General features: G+C 45.7%; 2 long non-coding RNA genes across 2 annotated transcripts in view; one reads left to right on the top strand and one right to left on the bottom strand.

Annotated features, from left to right (window-relative positions):
• Positions 1 to 555: 555 nt before the first annotated feature.
• Positions 556 to 5,111, bottom strand: LOC310799956. The gene is made up of 4 exons (XR_014553838.1): positions 4,993 to 5,111; positions 4,457 to 4,564; positions 3,515 to 3,627; positions 556 to 606 (listed from the first exon to the last, which is right to left on the bottom strand). It is a non-coding gene; the product is annotated as an uncharacterized lncRNA (long non-coding RNA).
• A 15,413-nt stretch (positions 5,112 to 20,524) lies between these two features.
• Positions 20,525 to 23,950, top strand: part of LOC310799960 — a 6,645-nt gene continuing 3,219 nt past the window's right edge. The window contains exon 1 of the long non-coding RNA XR_014553842.1: positions 20,525 to 20,608. This is a non-coding gene — a long non-coding RNA (uncharacterized lncRNA). The remainder of the gene's footprint in view (positions 20,609 to 23,950) is intronic.

Raw genomic sequence — 23,950 nt, 5'->3', positions numbered from 1 at the left:
GGGAAAAAATACATAAATCAAGGAATATTGAGGAAAAGCTTTTAATATAAACCACAGCACACTGCAAAAAGAAATTGTAAAACCATGCACAATCTCAAAATATGAAATAACAAAAACACGCCTTCCTCAACATCAAATCCACACAGGAAATGCGCTTCTTCATAACACACACACACCAGCTCTTACTGGGAAAAAAGCAACAAAGAGTTTTCCAGGACACATGTCTATTTTCACAAACTTTTAAAGCCTAGATTCTCCCCCCAAATCCACAAACTTTCAAGGATTTCAAGGACCAGTGGGAACGCAGTGTTTTTTGGCCTCTGGCTCCATTTTTCGGGGGGCAAGTCTGTCCGAAAATGGTCCCCCAAGCCGCGGAGGGCGGCGTGTCATGTGGGAAGCTGGGTGGACAGGAATGGCGTCCAGCCTGCCCTGGAGTACAGCACACAAGTCACTGAGCTCGTGGCTGCGAAAAGATGGTGGCCGCACAATCCATCCATCGACTCCAGCTACCGTGCCGTCCTCCTCATCCGACATCAGATCTGGTATGACTCCTCCCCACATCTCCTTTTCACTCGCAGTCAGCATGCTTGCCCTCAATGTGAAGAGCTGTAAACACAATCAGACGCAGTCAGTAACTGCTAAACAACTAACTAGTTTCCCTCATGCGGTGCAGTAACAATAACAATTACCTTCAAAGTAAAAGATCACGTAATCTTAAAGGGATAGTGCGGATTATTGGACATAACATTGTATGAACTCCATACCAGTTGTAGAGTGTCTGGGGAGCTGACTTGCTGATCCATGATTCCCGTGGGCGGGGCTCTAGCTTGATCTGAGTGGAGAAAAACTAGTCCCGACGGACATTCTAGGGTCACGGAGTTATCAAGTTTAACTCCTAAAGAAAGCATGCATGTGTTATGACATCTCATTTCAACAATAAAACCGCAGTCTTGCTGTTGATCAGACCGTGCTATTTATTGGCACTACTTTCTGCCTCCGCACTATAAAATGAATGAATGAAGTATTTATTTGTCCGTTAGGAAAATTGGTTTGTACATCATGGTCGTTGGCAAAAAGGACATCAAGAGCATCAGACAAGACAACAGCACAAGACAAGACAACAACAATTATTGGCAACGTCAACACATCACAAGATTGGGCTAGGGGAGGGGTTGGGTGGGTGGTGCTGGGGGGGGGGGGGGGGTGTCAGAGTCCGTTTATTAGTCCGATGGATGTGGGGATGAATGTTCTGTTTGTCCTTGTTGTTCTATGGAGTGGGGTTCTGAACCTGCGTCCTGAGGGGAGTGGTTTATATTGGCTGTTGAGTGGGTGAGTGATATCTATAATCCGGTTTGCTTTCTGTATTGCACGTGATTTGAAGAGTGATGTGATGTCCCGGCATTTGATTCTGCAGATCTTGCTTGAAATGTTGATGATTTTTGTTATCCTGTTTTTGTTGATGAGGGTTAAGGAACTGAACCAGGCTAAAAATCCAAAGGTGAGTACAGATTCCATGAAGGTTTGATAGAAAAGGTGCAATGTGGAGCTGTTAGGGTTGTATTTCCGTAGTTTGCGTAGAAGGTGTAGTCTCTGTTGTCCTTTGCTGTATATTGCCTGTGTGTTTGATGTCCAGGTGAGTTTGGAGTCTATTATGGTGCCAAGGTAACGGTAGCTGTCAACGGTGTGGATGGTTTACATAACGCTGTGTACAGGTGTTTCAGACACAGCGCGCTCTGTAAACAGGCTACTAAAACATACTAAACATGTCTTGACTATGAAAGCAATGAATATATGCCGTTTACACCAGATTCGAGGGGATGTCTTTATGAACCTGAATACACAGATGAGGAGCTAGACCTTGACCTTGACCTAGAATGGGCAGAGAGAGAGGAGAGAAGATGAAGAGAAGAGAATAGAAAATACGCAGATCAACAGAGTTGGAGAGCTACCGGGAGAATATAGGCTATGTATCTATTTTTATTTTTTTACCTGACAACATTGTTAGATTTAGGTAGCCTACTGTAGTCTCTCTTACGCTGGTCACTGCAGTGCTCTTCAGTAGAAGAGCACTGCACCAAATCCCATGGTACGAGAGACTAACAATGTTAAAACCTAAATCTAACAATGTTGTCAGTTAAAAAATAAATAAAAAATACATAGCCTAATATAGGCTAGGCTACTCGGCAGCAGTAACTCTCCAACTCTGTTGATCTGCGTCTTCTTGCTCCACCTCTTTCTCTCTCCCCTCTCTCTCTGCCCATTCCAGGTCGATCTGACGAAGTTACTCAGCCGTACCACACTGTGACTGAGAAGGTGAGGACACTTTCCACAGTGGCTCTGTAGAAGTGAGCCATCGCCTCCCCAGACACACCAAACTTCTTGAGCTGCCTCAGAAAGTGAAGCCTCTGGTGGGCTTTGCTCACAATGTTACAAGTGTTGACTTCCCATTTCAGGGAGCGGCATATGGTGGTGCCCAGAAATTTCAAGCTGTCAACCCTGTCGACGGGCTGGTCACAAATGACCAGAGAGGGGGGCACTGAGCCGCTTTTGCGGAAATCAATAATCATTTCCTTGGTCTTATCTAAATTTAAGACAAGATTGTTTAAAGTGCACCAGTTGACTAGGGCTGCCACTTCGGCCCTGTAGGCAGATTCATCACCGTTTTTAATATACCCGACCACCGTAGTGTCGTCCGCGTACTTAAAAAACGAAACAAATTGAGAGTGGGAAATAAAATCGTTGGTATAAAGTGCAAAGAGAAGGGCTGAAAGAACGCAACCCTGGGGGGCCCCGGTGTTGAGTCATAGTTCGAGAGAGCCTGTTGCCTATTTTAACTACTTGCTTCCTGTTAGACAGGAAGTCGAGAATCCAAAGGCATAGAGAGTGATTGATCCCTAGAGCCATAAGTTTATCAAATAGTTTGGAGGGCACGATCGTGTTAAACGCAGAGCTGAAATCGATAAATAAAACTAACGTAAGTGGCGGGGGCCTCCAGGTGCTGTAGGATGGTGTGGAGGCACAGAGACACAGCATCCTCGACAGACCTGTTGGCACGATAAGCGAACTGGAAGCTGTCCATCTCAACATTGGACAGGTGATCACAGACAATACGCTCAAATACCTTCATCACAACAGAAGTCAAGGCTACAGAGCGTGCTGTGTCTGAAACACCTGTACACAGCGTTATAGTGACCACCGCGGATGCAGTGCGGAGCCAGAAAGTAGTGCCAATAAATAGCACGGTCTGATCAACAGCAAGACTGCGGTTTTATTGTTGAAATGAGATGTCATAACACATGCATGCTTTCTTTAGGAGTAAAACTTGATAACTCTGTGACCCTAGAGTGTCCTCCGGGACTCGGTTTTTCTCCACTCAGATCAAGCTAGAGCGGGAATCATGGATCAGCAAGTCAGCTCCCCAGACACTCTACAGCTGGTATGGAGTTCATAAAACATTATGTCCAATAATCCGCACTCTCCCTTTAATGCCTAGTCTAGTAAGTCCCTTATTTACCCTCAATCTTCGACTCCGGCACGAAATCTTTGCGGCTGTCCCCTTCCCCTCTAGCCCAGGTTGGCTGAAGTGGAAGGTCCGGCGTACAGTCTCATACCACGTTTTACAGGCAGCTGAAAAACAATTAAAGTAGTATGTTATAAATACAAAATTGTTTCAGAATTGTGCCATGGAAGACTGTCCTTTGTCTTAGTCTCACTCTCTGGTACGATACAGCTCCATAACATCACATTTCCATATAAGTATATAAAATATACAGATATCTACAGACACACTAGAGCAGTGGTTCCGTGTATGTGTGTGCGTATGAGAGAGAAGTACACTTAGGTTTAATCCTTGTAAAGGGTATGTGGTTCGCACACAGCCTAGTAGAGCCCACACACAGAGATAACTAAATTATGCGAACATGGGTTAATGAGTTAAAAGTAATCATGACCCAGCTGATGTTTTGCTATTTATTTGTGCGTTCATAAATTTAATCAAAAATGGTTGGAGCATCATCTGAACTGTCAGATGAACAGAAATTCAGTTTCAGTGCGTTCAGAGCCAGTGTTACCAGCTAGATCTCACCAGAAAAACAAGCAACCAGGTGTTCAACCTACTCCAGCCCGCTACTCCAGCTCAGGCATCTGAGGAAGGCAGGGAGAAGGGCCTCAGCTTAACCTGGTTGGTTGTTTCTCTGGCAAGATCTGGCAACACTGGTCAGAGCAAGGGGACAGAGGCAGTCTGTCTTGTTTTATTTTCATTCTTTCTCTGTTGGTAGTTGCAGTGGTAGAAGGAGCTTTTAATTCTTATATAATGCTGGATGGTTTAATGAATAATAATGCATCATATTTTATTGGTTATATTTTCTGACTGTGCAAAATCGGTCACGCTCTGTCCAGAGTGCTCTGATATGAGATAGTTGTGATTTTTTGATGTGAAGTAGTATGAGGTACTTGCCGATAGTCAGTGTAGCTACATGCAGTATGCAGCTGGCGCTGCTCCGGTTTGGAGGAATGGAGACCGGCCACGTCAGGCAAGTAGAGCTGTCTGCGGAGTGTGAACAGGCTCATGAGAAAAAACATTGAAAAGATTAGATGTAAGATAAAGTTTCCAGTCAGTTCATTGCACTTAAAAGAGCACAGTGCAGGTTGGAGACCACTTCACATTAATATGTGAGAGGGGTATGAAGCAATAGGATTATCTTGTTTTGTTTTTCCCACACATAGCTGCATCTAAACTGGTTTTTGTAAAGCAGCTGGCACGCGCTCAATAAAAAGCCATCTGGGCAGATAACACCAGTGACATCACTCAGCCAGCCTGGCTGCTGTACAGCAAAAACAACAACAAAGAAACAAAGAAACTGCTGTACAGCTGCAGCCTGGCTTGGTGAATGAAGTCATAAGTGTTATCTGCCCAGATAGCATCATATTAAACATGCATTAGGTACATTATGATAACAGATAAACAATAATATGACAAAAATATGAACTTACCATAGCCTATTGGCAAGGAGGTGCAGAGGGGACACTGCTATGAGATATTCTGTAAAAAAAGAGGAAAATTGTGAAGCATTCATTGAAGTTCTCCTTTAAGTGTGACGTGGTACTGTAGTAGATTTCCTTTGGAGATATAGAGTAGATATGATAAATGCCTTAGATCAATATCCGTTTGAAGGTGGACAATGAAATAGCCTATCTGATATCAGTCAGTTGTTCCCTCCTGACCACAGCTACAGAAAAACAGCGGAGGTATTATTGGTTTACCTCCGCTAGTCTGGGCACCTTCCACCCCGCTTTTTGTCATGGGGGCGTAAACCCCGGACCCAGAATTAACACCGGATGGCAATGCGCCTAACAACGTCTTTGTTGCCGTTAGCTTGATGCGGTGATGTTACCTAAACTAGAGTCTGATCAAAACAAAGCTAGCGTTACATAAAACAAAACGTTTATGCAATATGGCATCTCCGCCACCACCGCCTGACACACCGGTCCAAACGGTGAAAGAGGATTCTGATACTTGGGTCAAATTGTCAAGTTAACGTGAAAGTTGACGAGCTAGAAACGCTGCCATCCGGTCTAGGGCGGGCTCTAGGCGGGAACTAGTAGGGTGACAAAATCAATTGTGGGCGGGAGCCAGGCTCTTTCTCGCCGAGAAGAGCCTGGTGACGCGAGGTTATACCTCCGCTGATAAACGAGGGCCATTTCCCCCCACGCGCGTCACATAACACTCACCAAGTCCAGAAACTCCGCTCTAAATATGCTATTTCCAAAGGTTGCTGCTCTGCATAACTTAAGGAAAAGGTTACCACAAATTATTTACAGCTAGAAAGCAGTTAGAGCCTGTTAAGATTGCTCTGTCCAGCACTTATTTAGCTCAGTGTTCCAGCAGCTAACGCTAACTAGCGCGGTTAGCTTAACGTTAGCGAGTGTTTTTTTGGAGTTAAATACACAATCCCTGGATGTTTCATTTCGGGTAAAGGGGTTTCCATTAGTTTCTATAAGTTTACGCCACCTCTGTGTATTAAGTGCTTTTGTGGGGCTGTTTGATCACAAGCCACAGACTGTAAATGTAAAAGTTTGTCTGCCAAGCGGCCGGTAGGCCGCGCTACGAGCTAAATGCTAACGAAACTCGCTAACACAAACAACAAACATATCCACTGCATCATCGCCAGCTTTGATTTAACGTAATGCCAGCTTAGAGGTTTCCCCTCCTCTTGGAACCTGTGTGGGACATGGATTGCAAATTACAGTAGCTTTTTGATCATTCTGAAACTGAAAAACAACAGACTGGCAGCAGCCATGTTTGGTCGCAGCTGTGATGTCACGTGTGCGACAACAAAGGCTCCGCTTCAAAATATAATCTAATCTAATGTTAAATCCTAGAATCCTCCTTAAATCATTATTTAATGTATATTCTTACCGAAAGCTTGGTATTGCGTTCCTGTGGGCTGTCGGTGTCGATATCAGCCATGGTTAGCAGGCATCGATAGGCAGCAGAGCAGCAAACCAACATCTCCTCCTTCCGCGATCACGTTACGAGCTCTCGCGAGACCCATCTGGATTGCTCTGGGAGACCGTGAAGGTCCCAAACGTGATGACGTTACAAGGAAGCATAGCATAGACATATATAAAGGCTAGATGGCTTACCCGCGCTGCCAGTCAATGGAGAGCGACGTCGTCGCATGGTGGCCATCTTGCTACGGCACCACAGCTTTATATATATCTATGGGTTAAAAAAACGCTAACATTTTATTATTATTTTTGGCTCCAAATTACACCAAACTTAAACTGAAGCATCATCATCATGAGATGAATTCACGCACCTAGTTTCATGCAGTTTCATCCATTTTGCTAGGAGCTATGAGCATCTGTTGTTGGGTTAGTATTATCACATCAGATGATCATAACTCCTAGGGAAATGGATGAAACTGCATGAAACTTTGTGCCTGAATCCCTCTCATGGCATAGATGCTTCGGTATAATTTTGGTGTAATTTGGAGCCCATCAAAAATATAGTGTTTTTAGTGGGTTTTTTTTGTTGTTGCCATATCTCGGGAACGGAATATGCTTGTAATAAACCAAACCGTTTGTAGATCCGTCAAGATTTCAGCAAGTTATGAGTATTTTTGTCTGTGCACCCTCCAACAGCTACCATAGAACGTACCAGAAAGCCTGCCGTAGCAAGATGGCGGCGCTTCAACGACGCTGGTGACTCCGCCTTAAGCCATCTAGCCTTATATATGTCTATGAAGCATAGCTTCAAATCCTGTGAAAGTGCTTGAATTTTACTCTTCAAAAGCTGTATGGACCCTGTACCTTATTGTTCTTGCTTTGTTCTTATATTAACTGAACCTTACATTATAAACTTATTTCAGAAGAAGGTGAATGCATTCTTCTGTAATTGCTTGCCTTGTCATAATTTCATTTTTCAGAATGACCTTGTATTATACTACTGTGCATTTTATAAATAAAAACAGTTTAACTTGACTTTGAAAGTTGAATGTTGAACTTTTAAAGTGTATGGTGCGGGTTAAAATTAATTAATTTACATTTTGGGCTCAAGATCTCTCTCTCTAACTCTCTCATCCTGAGGTGTTAAAGCCCCTCATCCTGGACCAGGATAGGGGAGGGGGGGTGTTGTGATTTGCATCACAACATGCCCATTGACATATAAAAGCCTCCCACAGTAGGGGGCTGGGGGGGGGGTAATCTATTGAGGTATATGTGGTAATAAGTGGGATTATTCTGTGCTAGCTGCAAAGTGCCAGAAAGTGCTGCATAGCTAACGTTTTGCAGTTCTGCATTGGCCCGCATAACAGGCTTTTCATGCAGTGTGAGGTGAACTGGTTTCAGTGAGACCTGCTATTGTAACACAGTGTAACAGCTTTGTTGCTGTTAGAGGTGTGAGGTGAACTGGTTTCAGTGAGAACTGTTATTGTAACACAGTGTAACAGCTTTGTTGGTGTTGGAGGTGTGAGGTGAACTGGTTTCAGTGAGACCTGCTATTGTAACACAGTGTAACAGCTTTGTTGGTGTTGGAGGTGTGAGGTGAACTGGTTTCAGTGAGACCTGCTATTGTAACACAGTGTAACAGCTTTGTTGGTGTTGGAGGTGTGAGGTGAACTGGTTTCAGTGAGAACTGTTATTGTAACACAGTGTAACAGCTTTGTTGCTGTTGGAGGTGTGAGGTGAACTGGTTTCAGTGAGACCTGCTATTGTAACACAAGGTAACAGCTTTGTTGGTGTTGGAGGTGTGAGGTGAACTGGTTTCAGTGAGACCTGCTATTGTAACACAGTGTAACAGCTTTGTTGGTGTTGGAGGTGTGAGGTGAACTGGTTTCAGTGAGACCTGCTATTGTAACACAGTGTCACAGCTTTGTTGCTGTTAGAGGTGTGAGGTGAACTGGTTTCAGTGAGACCTGTTATTGTAACACAGTGTAACAGCTTTGTTGCTGTTGGAGGTGTGAGGTGAACTGGTTTCAGTGAGACCTGTTATTGTAACACAGTGTAACAGCTTTGTTGGTGTTGGAGGTGTGAGGTGAACTGGTTTCAGTGAGACCTGTTATTGTAACACAGTGTAACAGCTTTGTTGGTGTTGGAGGTGTGAGGTGAACTGGTTTCAGTGAGAACTGTTATTGTAACACAGTGTAACAGCTTTGTTGGTGTTGGAGGTGTGAGGTGAACTGGTTTCAGTGAGACCTGCTATTGTAACACAGTGTAACAGCTTTGTTGCTGTTGGAGGTGTGAGGTGAACTGGTTTCAGTGAGACCTGCTATTGTAACACAGTGTAACAGCTTTGTTGCTGTTGGAGGTGTGAGGTGAACTGGTTTCAGTGAGACCTGCTATTGTAACACAGTGTAACAGCTTTGTTGGTGTTGGAGGTGTGAGGTGAACTGGTTTCAGTGAGACCTGCTATTGTAACACAGTGTAACAGCTTTGTTGGTGTTGGAGGTGTGAGGTGAACTGGTTTCAGTGAGACCTGTTATTGTAACACAGTGTTACAGCTTTGTTGGTGTTGGAGGTGTGAGGTGAACTGGTTTCAGTGAGACCTGCTATTGTAACACAGTGTAACAGCTTTGTTGCTGTTGGAGGTGTGAGGTGAACTGGTTTCAGTGAGACCTGTTATTGTAACACAGTGTAACAGCTTTGTTGGTGTTGGAGGTGTGAGGTGAACTGGTTTCAGTGAGAACTGTTATTGTAACACAGTGTAACAGCTTTGTTGCTGTTGGAGGTGTGAGGTGAACTGGTTTCAGTGAGACCTGCTATTGTAACACAGTGTAACAGCTTTGTTGCTGTTGGAGGTGTGAGGTGAACTGGTTTCAGTGAGACCTGCTATTGTAACACAGTGTAACAGCTTTGTTGCTGTTGGAGGTGTGAGGTGAACTGGTTTCAGTGAGACCTGCTATTGTAACACAGTGTAACAGCTTTGTTGGTGTTGGAGGTGTGAGGTGAACTGGTTTCAGTGAGACCTGCTATTGTAACACAGTGTAACAGCTTTGTTGGTGTTGGAGGTGTGAGGTGAACTGGTTTCAGTGAGACCTGTTATTGTAACACAGTGTTACAGCTTTGTTGGTGTTGGAGGTGTGAGGTGAACTGGTTTCAGTGAGACCTGCTATTGTAACACAGTGTAACAGCTTTGTTGCTGTTGGAGGTGTGAGGTGAACTGGTTTCAGTGAGACCTGTTATTGTAACACAGTGTAACAGCTTTGTTGGTGTTGGAGGTGTGAGGTGAACTGGTTTCAGTGAGAACTGTTATTGTAACACAGTGTAACAGCTTTGTTGCTGTTGGAGGTGTGAGGTGAACTGGTTTCAGTGAGACCTGTTATTATAACACAGTGTAACAGCTTTGTTGCTGTTGGAGGTGTGAGGTGAACTGTTTTCAGTGAGACCTGTTATTGTAACACAGTGTAACAGCTTTGTTGCTGTTGGAGGTGTGAGGTGAACTGGTTTCAGTGAGACCTGCTATTGTAACACAGTGTAACAGCTTTGTTGCTGTTGGAGGTGTGAGGTATCAGATTTAGTTGTTATTTTGTGACATCAGTGATTTCAGAGCAGATCACCTTTTTCAAATGAATGATTGAGATCTCAGTGGAACAAAACTACAGGTGGCTGCTGACACAACTCACAATTACATTCAATTAGATCATTTCAAACTGGCTTTAATTTGACCTTAAATTAATTTGTCCTTATTTCAAAAATACACAATTCTGTCTGGTGGGACTGTTTCAATTCCAATTGTGTGTTTTCCTGCCACACACACACACACACACACACACACACACACACACACACACACACACACACACACAGGCAGGAAGGTGGCGTTCTCCACTGCGCTGACTAACAGTGGGATAGTGGGACCCTTCAGCGGAGACACAACACTGATCTACAGTAAAGTCTTCACCAACACTGGACACGCCTACAACTCCAATACAGGTAGTGACCCTACAAACACACACACACACACACACACACGCACGCACACGCACACACACACACACACACACACACACACACACACACACACACACACACACACACACACACACACACACACACACACACACACCTAACCTTGCTGTTGAGTCTGTTCACCAACGTGTTAAATGTAAGTTTCATTTGGAACAGGAATGGGAGTTCAGTTCATGGAGACTTTTATTTTTGATTCTTTCTGCTGCAGGTGTGTTCACAGCACCAGTGGGAGGAGTCTACTACTTCAGATTCACTGCCTTCAACTCAGGCAGCACCTGGACGGGAGTGTTGCTCTACAGGAACGACACACAGCTGATGTGGAACAGCGATTACCCCACTGACCGCTTCACCTACTTCTCCAACGCTCTGGTCCTGGAGCTGCAGCCTGGAGACAGGGTCTACATGAAACTCAACTCAGGGCACACAATCTACGACGATTACACCAACCGCTCCACCTTCAGCGGCTTCTTGCTCTTCACTTTGTAGATTGTCACTTTGAAAATGCATCTCAGCTCACCCTATCCTCCACCTGTAGTCTGCAGAGCACCACCACACACAGCTCACCCTATCCTCCACCTGTAGTCTGCAGAGCACCACCACACACAGTTCTCATTGCTGTACATGCTAGCTAGCATCCACCATGTTAGTTAGCCTAGCTCTACGCCTGCTGTACTACTGTTAATGGATAAGGAATAAAGCATCCTTGATGGATCTAACAGAGAAGTGACTTGTCTCTCCATTCCTGCCTCCATATCTTGGTGACCCTGCAGTTTGCTATTGTTATATAGTGACCCGCAAACACACAAGAGAGCCGCTAGACACGACGCTAGCTGCCTGCATCCTTAAATTACATTACATTAATACCAGACATTTCCATGGTTTCCAGAAACATAAAATGCTGACATTTTATTCTGGCGACTGAGCTGCTCCCCAGTCCAGAGGATGCTGTTGCCTTGACAACCAGCTAACCAGAGATTAAATCTCAACCACTAACAGCTACAGACAAGAAAGAGTGCTGAAAGAGTGAGCTAAGAGTTTCAAATGAAGCCTTTTGTTTGTTTCTTTGTTTGTTTGTGAACTGGGATGGCTTGTGTCTTGAAATGAGAAAATAAGAACTTTGTTGCAGAGCTAAACCCAACACATCGTGGGAAAGCTCTCAACACGGACACGTACACCACTAACATTATGTCAGTATGAACATTCTACATGGCTCCCACTTTCAAATATTGACCTTTGAACCTTGACTTGGGTGGATATTTGAAGGCTTCTAATTCAACAGCTAAATTGGTTACAGCTATGAGTAGGGTGAGCAGATGTCCTGCTTTGTGTGGGACTGCACAGCATGTTCATCACTTTTCACACCTCCCACTAATTGAGAAGATGTCCCCCATTTTGATTGGCTCGAGGATTTTCAAGTGCAGGTGGCTCAGAGAGAGAGAGAGAGAAAGAAAGGCAGAGCAAGAAGAGAGTGAGACAGAGAGAGAGAGAGAGAGAGAGAGAGAGAGAGAGAGAGAGAGAGAGAGAGAGAGAGAGAGAGAGAGAGAGAGAGCACACCTCACCAACCCAGCTGCTCTCTGTGTGTAAAGAGCAGTTCTGGGCGAGAGAGATGCAGGTTGAATAGAGCAACGCTGGGATGATGTGTTTTTGTAGGCTTAATCAGAAATTGCCGCCATGTTGGTTCTTACGGGGAAAAGGCTATGGGATTTTACAATGAGGATTTGGGTTAAATGCATGAAATAAAGTCTGTGGTTAACAAACATTTATAGGAAGTGGTAATTTGGGTTCAGCAGGATAATCTTCACAAACGAGGATCACTTTTATGACTTTATGAATTTGATCTTAGTCTTCACTACTACACTGCTGCTGTTACAATGTTTTTTATTTATTTGCTGTTTTGAAAAATGAAACCCCTCACTTACAAACAGCCATTACCTGTTTCCTCTGTAGAGGAAAGGTGTACGGGTGTCTAATCAAAACTCAAACTCAAACTCTGCTCGTGCAGAAACCTAAAAAAATGGCATAGATATCACTATCAGTGTTCCATTAGTCTGCACTGAATAAATCAGCTACACACACACACATCTGATCTGCTGCATCGATCCATCTACTGTGATCAATAATTCCATTATGAAGCACTGCTGACAGACAGACAGACAGACAGACAGACAGACAGACAGACAGACAGACAGACAGACAGACAGACAGACAGACAGACAGCACCAAGCCAGGAGGCCAGAGGGCCCATGAGCAAGGCAGTGAGCAGACACAGTGTTTCATTACAGGGATCAATAAAGTTGAATGAAAAAGACTAAATAAAGAGTTGATGTATTGTGAGAGGCTGAGGGGGGGCAGGGAACACACTACAGATACATGATCTAGATGGAAGTATTGATCATCAACATCCATCAATATCTCATCCATACAAAATAAAACTCATGTTCATCATTGAAAAGCCATTCAGGACTTTGTGATATCAGCAAATATAATTTTGTTGTCCAAAGACTTGATATAGAATCATATCATGATTCAACTTATGATTCTCACCCTCGAACACACACACACACACACACACACACACACACACACACACACACACACACACACACACACACACACACACACACACACACACACACACACACACACACACACAGTTGTACACAATGACTGGAAAATTCATAGACAATTTCTCACGCATTCATTCTCACAAATACATACAATGTAACACACACACACACACACACACACACACACACACACACACACACACACACACACACACACAAACACCTGTCACACAAACACACACAGCAGACTTCATTCTGTATAGTTGATAGATTGATACGACAGCTTAAATCTTTTTGGCAGCTTGTTTGGAAGGTTAAAGAGAGATAAGCGATGGCCTTCAATGTCAAAATGTGCTTAATGGGAATGTTGGAAACTTGGCTCTTGTTTGGGCCTTTCCAGCAGCGGGACAGGACAGATGCTGTGTTCTCAGGGGGTGAAGTCAGACGTGAGGGAGGGAGAAAGCAGGTACTGTATAAAGGAGGCTGAGCTGAACCTCAAGACACTGACAGAGCCGAGGATGAGGGTTGCTGTGTCTCTGCTGGTGCTGCTGATGTGCTGTGGGTCTGGGCCGGGCGCTCGGGCCGCGGTGCCGGGCGGTGAGGAGGAGGTCGCTGCCAAACCCACCACCGAGCCCGACCTCTGGCTGGAGCTGCAGCTGCTGAAGGAGATGGTGCACAGGGAGAATGCAGGTACTTGGGAGGTGGGAGGTGGCATTTATCCTGTAACCCTGCATGTTTTGGGGCTTATTCATAAAACTTGCTGGCAGGTTTAGCGTGATGTTAAAGCAATATTCCACTTAGTTTTAACATGGGGGTTATTCTTTGGCTCTTGACCACCATGAAAAGCAGAATATAAACTAGTCAGCAGAAGCAGCTGGATGAGTTTGTAGATGTGTGGTGTTTGAATGAGGCCAGAAAATATCCTGAAAATGTAGGATTACTTGTGCAGTGTCCGTTCAACACATGCCTGGTCAGAACAGGCTGATGTGTGGCCTCTGGTATGGCTGCTTGTAGCTCAGACACTGGACACGCGACTTCTTTGGGTCCTGAGAGATACCCCTGCTGATAGTAAGATGTGTGACGCTACATTGAGTGATACACCTGCTGATAGTAAGATGTGTGACGCTACATTGAGTGATACACCTGCTGATAGTAAGATGTGTGATGCTACATTGAGTTATACACCTGCTGATAGTAAGACGTGTGACGCTACATTGAGTGATACACCTGCTGATAGTAAGATGTGTGATGCTACATTGAGTGATACACCTGCTGATAGTAAGATGTGTGAGGCTACATTGAGTGATACACCTGCTGATAGTAAGACGTGTGACGCTACATTGAGTGATACACCTGCTGATAGTAAGATGTGTGATGCTACATTGAGTGATACACCTGCTGATAGTAAGATGTGTGAGGCTACATTGAGTGATACACCTGCTGATAGTAAGATGTGTGACGCTACATTGAGTGAGGGGGCAGAGAGAGAGGGAAGTGAGGGGGGAGAGAGGGGGGAGAGAGAGAGGGGGGGCGGGAGAGAGAGAGGGGGGAGAGGGGGGAGAGAGACAGGGAAGTGAGGGGGGAGAGAGAGAGAGGGAGAGAGAGAGGGGGGGAGAGAGAGAGGGGGGAGAGAGGGGGAGAGAGAGAGAGGGAGAGAGAGAGAGGGGGGGAGAGAGAGAGGGGGGGGAGAGGGGGGGCGGGAGAGAGAGAGGGAAGAGAGAGGGGAGAGAGAGAAAGTGAGAGAGAGAGGGGGGGAGAGAGAGAGGGGGAGAAAGAGGGGGGAGAGAGAGAGGGGGAGAGAGGGGGGAGGGAGAGAGCGAGGGCGGGAGAGAGGCGGGGAGAGAGAGAGGGGGGAGAGAGGGAGAGAGAGAGGGGGGGCGGGAGAGAGAGGGGGGGAGAGAGAGAGGGAAGTGAGAGAGGGGGGAGAGAGAGAGGGAAGTGAGGGGGGAGAGAGAGAGAGGGAGAGAGAGAGGGGGGGCGGGAGAGAGAGAGGGGGGAGAGAGAGGGAGAGAGAGAGGGGGGGAGAGAGAGAGGGGGGAGAGAGAGGGGGGGAGAGAGAGAGGGGGGAGAGAGGGGGGGCGGGAGAGAGAGGGGGGGAGAGAGAGAGGGAAGAGAGGGGGGAGAGAGAGAGGGGGAGAGAGAGAAAGTGAGAGAGAGAGGGAGGAAGAGAGAGAGGGGGAGAAAGAGGGGGGAGAGAGAGAGGGGGAGAGAGGGGGGAGGGAGAGAGCGAGGGCGGGAGAGAGGGGGGGAGAGAGAGAGGGGGGAGAGAGAGGGGGCGGGAGAGAGAGGGAAGAGAGGGGGGAGAGAGAGAGGGAAGAGAGGGGGGTGAGAGAGGGGGGAGAGGGGGAGAGAGAGAGAGAGGAGGGGAAAGAGAGAGAGGGGAGAGAGCGAGAGAGAGGGGGGAGAGAGAGAGGGGGAGAGAGAGAGAGGGGAGAGAGCGAGAGAGAGAGAGAGAGGGGGGAGAGAGAGAGGGGGAGGGAGAGAGAGAGGGCGGGAGAGAGAGAGGGGGGAGAGAGAGAGAGAGGGGAGAGAGAGGGGGCGGGAGCAAGAGAGGGGGGGAGAGAGAGAGGGAAGAGAGGGGGAAGAGAGGGGGAGAGAGAGGGAAGAGAGGGGGGAGAGAGGGGGGGGAGAGAGAGAGGGAGGGGGAAAGAGAGAGAGGCGGGGAGAGAGAGAGAGAGAGGGGGAAGAGATAGTGTGTTCTCCCTGCAGTTACTACCCTAGGGGAGGGGGAGGGGAAGGGTTCTGATTGACTCTGCACTTTCTGGGGTTCTCACATGCTAAGTTCAAAGTGGATCAGATGGACGCTATTTGAGATAAACCACAGTGCTAAAACAAAGTGTGGAGATAGGTCTGCCTATGCGAGACTATTCATAGTATTCCCATGATGTCACAAGCATTTTCCTACCAATATGGCGCTACAATACACACAGCTCATTGGCTGTTTGTGTCACTTGATTGTAATCACCTGTTAATTGATTACAATCACATGTTATTTTCCTACCAAGATGGCCGTGTGGTGATGTAACAGCAGCCAGAATGCTATTAGTTTAGTTTTGTCCGAGGTAGACATATAAAGTAGCCTATGCAGTTTGGCTGATATTGACTCCTCATGTAAGGTTAATTATTAATATTCCAAAAGGGTGGATTCAGTTATAAAAGGAGCTGGATAAACAAGTTGTACGTCACTTTTTCAGAAGGGGGTGGTGAAAGTAATATAGTAATGTAACTGTAACTGTAACTAATTACCTTTGATACCAAGTAATAAGTAAAATACAACTAAGTGGAATAATGCTTTAAGGGCAGATACAGTCTAGAAAGTCTGTTACTGTACATTGTACTTTTGTGTTTCTAGTGTTGGACTACAGAGTGACAGAGGGAGAGGAGGAGGCAGCAGAGTTCCAGCTGAAGGTGGAGGAGCTGGAGAGGAAGAACGCATGTAAGACACCCCGTGGACCCGCACATCACAGCTACTACTTACCTATTCATAGCTTTCAAGGGGCGTTACGTGCTGCCGGGAACGCCCACCTGACGGTCAAAAAAAAACTTGTTCATTCCGCTGCCCGCCCAGTCGACTAGTTTCTCACGCTGTTTGTTCAGCCGTTTGTACACACGTCTTTGCGGCCAACATTTCATCAAAGGTAAGCTCAAGTAACGTTACAATAATGATTAAAATACCCCGTTAACGTTACTTGAGCTTACCTTTGATGAAATGTTGGCCGCAAAAACGTGTGTACTTTGATGGTAGAAAAAAAAGCCATTTGCCCTCCCCAGCGACTGAACCATGTCTAAAAGTGAGGGGGGAGAGAGAGAGAGGGAGAGAGAGAGGGGGGGCGGGAGAGAGAGGGGGGAGAGAGGGGGGGCGGGAGAGAGAGGGAAGAGAGGGGGGAGAGAGGGGGGGGAGAGAGAGGGGGAAGAGAGAGAGGGGGAGAGAGGGGGGGCGGGAGAGAGAGGGGGGGAGAGAGAGAGGGAAGAGAGGGGGGAGAGAGAGGGTGGAGGGAGAGAGCGATGGCGGGAGAGAGAGAGGGGGGGAGAGAGGAGGGGAGAGAGAGGGGGGGAGAGAGAGAGGGGGGAGAGAGAGGGGGCGGGAGAGAGAGGGAAGAGAGGGGGGAGAGAGAGAGGGAAGAGAGGGGGGTGAGAGAGGGGGGAGAGAGATAGGGGGGGGGAGAGAGAGGGGAGAGAGCGAGAGAGAGAGAGAGAGAGAGGGGGGAGAGAGAGAGAGGGGGGGGAGAGAGAGAGGGGAGAGAGCGAGAGAGAGAGAGAGGGGGGAGAGAGAGAGGGGGAGGGAGAGAGAGAGGGCGGGAGAGAGAGAGGGGGAGAGAGAAGGGGGGAGAGAGAGAGAGGGGGGGGAGAGAGAGAGGGGGAGAGAGAGAGAGGGGGCGGGAGCAAGAGAGGGGGGGGGGAGAGAGGGAAGAGAGGGGGGAGAGGGAGGGAAGAGAGGGGGAGAGAGAGACGGAAGAGAGGGGGGGGAGAGAGGGGGGGGAAGAGATAGTGTGTTCTCCCTGCAGTTACTACCCTAGGGGAGGGGGAGGGGAAGGGTTCTGATTGACTCTGCACTTTCTGGGGTTCTCACACGCTAAGTTCAAAGTGGATCAGATGGACGCTATTTGAGATAAACCACAGTGCTAAAACAAAGTGTGGAGATAGGTCTGCCTATGCGAGACTATTCATAGTATTCCCATGATGTCACAAGCATTTTCCTACCAATATGGCGCTACAATACACACAGCTCATTGGCTGTTTGTGTCACTTGATTGTAATCACCTGTTAATTGATTACAATCACATGTTATTTTCCTACCAAGATGGCCGTGTGGTGATGTAACAGCAGCCAGAATGCTATTAGTTTAGTTTTGTCCGAGGTAGACATATAAAGTAGCCTATGCAGTTTGGCTGATATTGACTCCTCATGTAAGGTTAATTATTATTATTCCAAAAGGATAAACAAGTTGTACGTCACTTTTTCAGAAGGGGGTGGTGAAAGTAATATAGTAATGTAACTGTAACTAATTACCTTTGATACCAAGTAATAAGTAAAATACAACTAAGTGGAATAATGCTTTAAGGGCAGATACAGTCTAGAAAGTCTGTTACTGTACATTTAACTTTTGTGTTTCTAGTGTTGGACTACAGAGTGACAGAGGGAGAGGAGGAGGCAGCAGCTATCAGAGCCGAGTTCCAGCTGAAGGTGGAGGATCTTGAGAGGAAGAACGCAGGTGAGACACCCCGTGGACCTGCACATCACAGCTACTACTTACTTATAGAGAGCCAAAGTGAAACGTCACTTCCTGCTTTCTTCCTGTAGCAGCGCTGCAAAAAATATGAATGGGGGTGAACGGAGAATAAGGTTACTTTTTTGATCCCGTTTGAATTGGGCCACGGGGTGTGAACGCAAATTTTGTCAGTTTAAAACATAACTTTGCATGTCAAGAAAGTCACAGTTTGTCGCCAAACTGTTGCACTAGAAGTTATAAATCAGAAATACACTGTCGCCTAAGTGACGTCACTTTCTCTACCGGCAAAGCTGAAGACCGGCGACATGCCACGAGCTTCCACGAGCTATGTAGTTTTTATACCAAACTAACCCCTAGGTTTCAGTTTGATGACAAACTGTGACTTTCTTGACATGCAAAGTTATGTTTTAAATTGACAAAATTAGTAACCTTATTCTCCATCCACCGCCATTCATATTTTTCGCAGCGCTGGTACAGGGAGAAAGCAGGAAGTGATGTTTCACTTTGGCTCTCTATACCTACAGTAGTACTGTGTGGAGTACTGCTACTGAGGTACCTGGCTGAAGTAACTGTAGTTAAGCACAAAGCCGGTACATTATTTCATGTGTTTTCTGTCATATCTACTACTGAGACTATTTGGCGATGAATTATCATTCTGATAATCAAATTGTTTTAGTAATTTATTAAGTAAAAATACCAAACATTTCCTGGTTCCAGGAAGCTGGTCAGCTGGTCAGCTTTGGAAGACATTTTAAGAATCACTTTGGACTCTGGACATTTTCAGTTCCACATGATTTGATTAATAGAAAAAAAGAATCACTACACTGATCAATAATGAAAATAATTGTTAGTTTGCAGCCCTAATATTTCCTGTCATCAGTTTGAGTTAAATCCACACTCAAAATCTTTGGATACTAAGTAGATTCAATACTAAATGGAGAGAGGGGGGAGTAAAGTGATAGAGAAGCTGTGAAAAAAAGCAGGTTATCTTGGCCGGTCAAAAAGTATTCTTGGGATTTATTTTTAGTTCATCAGCATTGGCAGGTGAGCCCAAATTTAATTTCAGACACTGGTTCCACTCTGTTTACTTTGAGTGAGACTCTATTTAAATTATTTTAGTTTTGGAACTGTTCCTTTTTGCTGCTGATGTTCCTTGTATTGAAAGAAAGAAAGAAAGAAAGAAAGAAAGAAAGATTAAAGTCTGTCCAGTTTGTTTAAAGCTTGTTGTTGTGTTCAGTGTTGGACTACAGAGTGATGGAGGCAGAGAAGAAGGTGGAGGAGCAGAGACAGGAGGCAGCAGCTCTCAGAGCTGAGCTGAGCACCACCAACACCCAGCTGAGCACCACCAACACCGAGCTGCAGCTGCAGAAGAAGAAGGTGGAATTGCTGGAGTGGAAGAATGCAGGTCAGATGCCGCGGGGAACCGCACATCACAGCTAGTACTTATCTATACCTAGTACTGTGGAGTATATTTGCTACTGAAAAACAACCAAATGGTCCATTTCCAAAAGTAGACAAATCTTTTTCTACACATATCCAGACATTTACAGACCTGTGTCGCAACTTTGTATATAGAGTAAATGTTGACTTAAAGTGCTGACTGTCCACTTTAATTTGAGGATGTTTTCAGCCACACTTAAAACAACAACTAAACAAATACATCAAGTTTTGTGGTGATTTGTGTCTGTGCTTCCAGCTCAAGACTCTGCAGTGTCGTCCCTCAGAGACAGACTGACCCACACTGAGAGGGAGGTGGAGGAGCAGAGGCAGGAGGCAGCAGCTCTCAGAGCTGAGCTGAAGGCTACCAACACCAAACTGAACGCCACCAACACCCAGCTGAGCACCACCAACACTGAGCTGCAGCTGCAGAAGAAGAAGGTGGAGGATCTGGAGGGGGAGAACACAGGTGGGACGCTCCGGGCAACCGCACATCACAGCTAGTACTTACAGTACCTACACCTAGTACTGTGTGGAGTATATTATACTGCTACTGAAAAACAACCTAATTGTGCATGTTCCAAAAGTGAAGATCTGGAAAATACCCTATTCTTTTTCTAGAGATATCCAGACATGTCCAGACCTATGTAGCAACTCTGTATACAGTAAAGTAACAACAACAAAACAAATCCATAAAGTTTTGTCGTGCTTCCAGCTCAAGACTCTGCAGTGTCGTCTCTCAGAGCTGAGCTGAGCACCACCAACGCCGAGCTGCAGCTGCAGAAGAAGAAGGTGGAGGAGCAGAGACAGGAGACAGCAGCTCTCAGAGCTGAGCTGAGCACCACCAACACTGAGCTGCAGCTGCAGAAGAAGAAGGTGGAGGATCTGGAGGAGGAGAATGCAGGTGGGATGCCCCGGGCAACCGCACATCACAGCTAGTAGCCTTCTTACTTACACCTACTATACTGTGTGGAGTACTGTACCACTAATGAAAAATAATATCTGTCTGGAGAAATTGGATTAGGACAGAGTTCATCCCAAAACCGCCACATTATTTTCTTTTGTTTCCTGTTATATTTACTAGTGCTGAAACTATTCAGCAATTAATAATTAATTAAGTAAGAGGAGTAGTATTGTTAATTCCTTAACGATACTCATTCCTAGTCACAGCATGGGGGAAGATTTCTGTAAGGAGACGTAAGGTTCATAGAAGTGGGGGGAAAGAAAAAAGTCTGCTACTCTAGCATCAGTGTTGCTCATGTAAATGAATGTGGCATGAACAGAGCCCTGTACTACGAAACTAGTTTAACAGATCCGCGATAAGTCCCTTTGATCTGGTTTGACTGAACAGGATCAAAGCTATCTAGTTAACTGATACTACGACGCTGGTTTTTTACTAGGTAAGTGGACCTGGGATCTGCCTGTGCACGCGCACGTTTTTCGCTCGTGCACAGGCGCGCGTCCACGCGAAAGAGGTGCGCTAGCCAATCACAATATGAACAGCTGAGTTTATCCACGCCCACACCCATTTCCACACCCATTTCCTCAATGAAGCGCAGTGCATGATCAGAGTTTTAGCGGATATTTAATGTATCCGCGATTTAATGTCAGAATGAAAATCCGCGTTGGATAGTCTGCTGAAGGGCTGTCTAAGGCAGCAGCTTGTATTCACATCAGTCATTTGATTTACTTTGATCAGCGATTGATACAGCTGCATTGATACAGGCAGCAGAAACACATGTAAATGTGTAATCTCAGTCTATACATTTCCACAATCTGTAAGCCTATTTAGACCATAGATTTAGAAACGCATGCTCAATGAATAATGATCTCTATCACTCATGTGTGTGGTTGCACTGATCGAATAATTCATATATAAAATAGCCTAGTATAAAGCCTAATAGCCTACTATAAAAGAGAAAACTGCTGGGGCTATCCATATTTATCCCATATCTATATTATATGTATAGGCTTTTCTGGCATGTAGGAGAATATCACCCTCACTCCATTTGAGGGTCCATTCATGATATGCACCGCGGTGATTAATAGTGATCATATTTCTCCACGCATCGTTGAGCTGTTAAGACATAAAGTGGTAAGTAGGCTTAATTTAATTATGTAGCCTACAGAGCCACAAATGTTTTTCTTGTTATATTCTCAGTTGACTGCAATCTATTTTTCATATGGCGATCTTATATGAACGGTGAGTGACTCCAGAGAGCCGATTATATGGGTCTGTCATGGATTTTGATCTTATCCTCTGAAGCTAACCTGGTCGCGACCAGGTTAGCTTTGCAGCGTCAGTTGCCATGGTGATTGAAAGTTAACTTGCTTTGTAGTACGGCTAAACCAGGTTTAAACTCAAACTTACTCGGATAAGGCATTAAACTAGCTTCGTAGTACAGGCCTCTGGTTTCAGTGAGACCTGTTATTGTAACACAGTGTAACAGCTTTGTTGGTGTTGGAGGTGTGAGGTGAACTGGTTTCAGTCAGAACTGCTATTGTAACACAGTGTAACAGCTTTGTTGCTGTTGGAGGTGTGAGGTGAACTGGTTTCAGTGAGACCTGTTATTGTAACACAGTGTAACAGCTTTGTTGCTGTTGGAGGTGTGAGGTGAACTGGTTTCAGTCAGAACTGCTATTGTAACACAGTGTAACAGCTTTGTTGCTGTTGGAGGTGTGAGGTGAACTGGTTTCAGTGAGACCTGCTATTGTAACACAGTGTCACAGCTTTGTTGGTGTTGGAGGTGTGAGGTGAACTGGTTTCAGTGAGACCTGCTATTGTAACACAGTGTAACAGCTTTGTTGCTGTTGGAGGTGTGAGGTGAACTGGTTTCAGTGAGACCTGCTATTGTAACACAGTGTAACAGCTTTGTTGGTGTTGGAGGTGTGAGGTGAACTGGTTTCAGTGAGACCTGTTATTGTAACACAGTGTAACAGCTTTGTTGGTGTTGGAGGTGTGAGGTGAACTGGTTTCAGTGAGACCTGTTATTGTAACACAGTGTCACAGCTTTGTTGCTGTTGGAGGTGTGAGGTGAACTGGTTTCAGTGAGACCTGTTATTGTAACACAGTGTAACAGCTTTGTTGCTGTTGGAGGTGTGAGGTGAACTGGTTTCAGTGAGACCTGTTATTGTAACACAGTGTAACAGCTTTGTTGGTGTTGGAGGTGTGAGGTGAACTGGTTTCAGTGAGACCTGCTATTGTAACACAGGGTAACAGCTTTGTTGGTGTTGGAGGTGTGAGGTGAACTGGTTTCAGTGAGACCTGCTATTGTAACACAGTGTAACAGCTTTGTTGCTGTTGGAGGTGTGAGGTGAACTGGTTTCAGTGAGACCTGCTATTGTAACACAGTGTAACAGCTTTGTTGGTGTTGGAGGTGTGAGGTGAACTGGTTTCAGTGAGACCTGTTATTGTAACACAGTGTCACAGCTTTGTTGCTGTTGGAGGTGTGAGGTGAACTGGTTTCAGTGAGACCTGCTATACTAACACAGTGTAACAGCTTTGTTGGTGTTGGAGGTGTGAGGTGAACTGGTTTCAGTGAGACCTGCTATTGTAACACAGTGTCACAGCTTTGTTGCTGTTGGAGGTGTGAGGTGAACTGGTTTCAGTGAGAACTGTTATTGTAACACAGTGTAACAGCTTTGTTGCTGTTGGAGGTGTGAGGTGAACTGGTTTCAGTGAGACCTGCTATTGTAACACAGTGTAACAGCTTTGTTGGTGTTGGAGGTGTGAGGTGAACTGGTTTCAGTGAGAACTGTTATTGTAACACAGTGTCACAGCTTTGTTGCTGTTGGAGGTGTGAGGTGAACTGGTTTCAGTGAGACCTGCTATACTAACACAGTGTAACAGCTTTGTTGGTGTTGGAGGTGTGAGGTGAACTGGTTTCAGTGAGACCTGCTATACTAACACAGTGTAACAGCTTTGTTGGTGTTGGAGGTGTGAGGTGAACTGGTTTCAGTGAGACCTGCTATTGTAACACAGTGTAACAGCTTTGTTGCTGTTGGAGGTGTGAGGTGAACTGGTTTCAGTGAGAACTGTTATTGTAACACAGTGTCACAGCTTTGTTGCTGTTAGAGGTGTGAGGTGAACTGGTTTCAGTGAGACCTGCTATTGTAACACAGTGTAACAGCTTTGTTGCTGTTAGAGGTGTGAGGTGAACTGGTTTCAGTGAGACTTGCTATTGTAACACAGTGTAACAGCTTTGTTGCTGTTAGAGGTGTGAGGTGAACTGGTTTCAGTGAGACC

This window comes from Poromitra crassiceps (assembly GCF_964638095.1).
Source record: "Poromitra crassiceps genome assembly, chromosome: 29".
NCBI classification, from domain to species: domain Eukaryota; kingdom Metazoa; phylum Chordata; class Actinopteri; order Beryciformes; family Melamphaidae; genus Poromitra; species Poromitra crassiceps.
Note: the sequence above shows the minus strand (reverse complement) of the source record. Positions and strands in the feature narration are given on the sequence as shown.